General features: G+C 29.8%; 1 protein-coding gene across 12 annotated transcripts in view; it reads right to left on the bottom strand.

Moving 5' to 3' along the window:
* The window catches only part of LOC125028317 (calcium-dependent secretion activator-like), a 127270-nt gene that overhangs the window by 48552 nt on the left and 76218 nt on the right, over positions 1–2500 (bottom strand). The window lies entirely within an intron of this gene.

The following is a 2500-nucleotide window of genomic DNA, read 5'->3' as shown; positions in this document are numbered from 1 at the left end:
TACATATATATATATATATATATAATGTATATAAATTACACACACACACACACACACACACACACACACACACACACACACACACACACACACACACATATATATATACACACACATACATACATATACATAAATATATATATATATGTGTGTGTGTGTGTGTGTGTGTGTGTGTGTGTGTGTGTGTGTGTGTGTGTGTGTGTGTGTACATTTTTGTATATATACATGTATACATACATATATACTTTATATATAGATATACATACATACATACATCTATATTGTATACACACACACACACACACACACACACACACACACACACACACACACACACACACACACACAGTGAGTGTGTATTTTTATGTTTATGTATATGTATAAGTTTATGTATATGTATCTGTATATCCATATGTATGTGTGTGTGAATATGTGTTTGTGTATAGATACATATGTATGTATACATACATATTCATATACATGAGTGCACACACACACACACACACACACACACACACACACACACACACACACACACACACACACACACACACACACACACACACACACACACACACACACATATATATACATATACATATACATACACATACACAGATACAGACACTTACACACACCACACATACAGACACACACACACACACACACACACACATATATATATATATATATATATTAATATATATAAACATATATATATATCTACACACACACACACACACACACACACACATACACACACACACTTACATTATATATATATACATATATATACACATATATATATACATATATATATATATATATATACATATATACATATATATATATACTTATATATATATGTATACACACATATATACACATATACATATATATTTATATTTATATATATATATATATATATATATATATATATAAGTGTACATATACATACATATATACAGATATACACAAACACAGACAAACACAAACAAACACACACACTCACACACACACACACACACACACACACACACACACACACACACACACACACACACACACACACACACATTTATATATATATATATACATATATATATACATATGTAATCCAAATAAGGTATCTAAGAGGCCAAATCTTCATAGGAATATAAAAATGTAACTATCACAAAGAAAAAAAAAAAAAAAAAAGAAAAAAAAAAATTGATGCTACAGAAAGTGTGCAACACAGAAAGCAAAGTGCTACATTTTCTAGGAAAATAATTTGTTAAGCATAAAAATGGACAAAGGAAAATAACAAATTACTTAAAAGCAAGCATAGTTAACCTATTGGCTTGTGAGTGATTCATTATCTTTGTTTGTGGAATTAAAGGTCAGGCTATATATATGAAAGCATAATCATATAAACTGAATCTATATTACCTATAATAAATGAATCACTCCAGAAACCAATGCAAAAGTACCACTGCCTACTAAACACTCACCGATCTGAAAGCCTACAAACCAGAGAGAGAGCAGAGGAGAAGTACATTTAAACATTAGTACACATGAATACACATAACATACATATGCAGAGGTACATGGCTGTACATGTTATCCAAGAATCAGCTTTAACAGCACTTCCAGATAACATCCATATCAACATACCTTTAGTCGAGCTAAGAGCATACAAGTATAACCACAGTGAGCAGTATGTATTGTAAGTTATATAATACATCACATGGAACAAAAGTGTATGTCTATTGATAGTGCTTTTTTTCCCCCTTTTCTATTCAGGTAGGGCATGTGTTTATTGTAGAGAAATTGGAAAGATTTTTGAAAATATTTGGAAAGAAATAATCTATTCATAATTCATAAATTGAAGAATATGATGTATAAGACAGCTGCCTGTTAGTATAGTGTTCCTGACCTTTATATGTATATGAAAATTATGTTCAGAGTTCCGTGCTTATCACATAAAGTCAAATTTGAAATTTACCCATTCCTATGTTCCTAAAGATAATAGAGAAAATGATTACTATACCAAAACTGTGTAAAATTATACAAATCATAATGTTGCATAGCACACAACCATACATGATCATATGTAAGAATGACTGTATGATTTTTTTAAATCAAGAAAATCCATAAGTTTGGCTTCTCTTCCTGGTTATTCCATTCCATGAAAATCATCTTTATAAAATTTGTCAGCAGATTTCTGGTTAGTTTAAATTTGAATGGACGGATGACTATGTAAGAAAAAAAAAAAAAAAGAACACAAAAGAAAAAAGACAGGTTTTATGACTATCTGAAAATGAGTCACCTTTACTGTAAATCAAGTAAAATTTCATATGGCAGTTTAAAAAAAACTGTTCTCCTTGAAAAATAATGTCAAGACAGAATCCTGGTTAATAAAAAAGATAACTAATGAAAAAACAAGAAAGAACCAGAATTGCTATATCTTAAATATATTCAGTGCAACCCTGGATTCTCAACATTTGACATTTGATGGTTG

Source organism: Penaeus chinensis, chromosome 8 (assembly GCF_019202785.1).
Source record: "Penaeus chinensis breed Huanghai No. 1 chromosome 8, ASM1920278v2, whole genome shotgun sequence".
Taxonomy (NCBI): domain Eukaryota; kingdom Metazoa; phylum Arthropoda; class Malacostraca; order Decapoda; family Penaeidae; genus Penaeus; species Penaeus chinensis.
This window is presented reverse-complemented; position numbering and strand designations above follow the sequence as displayed.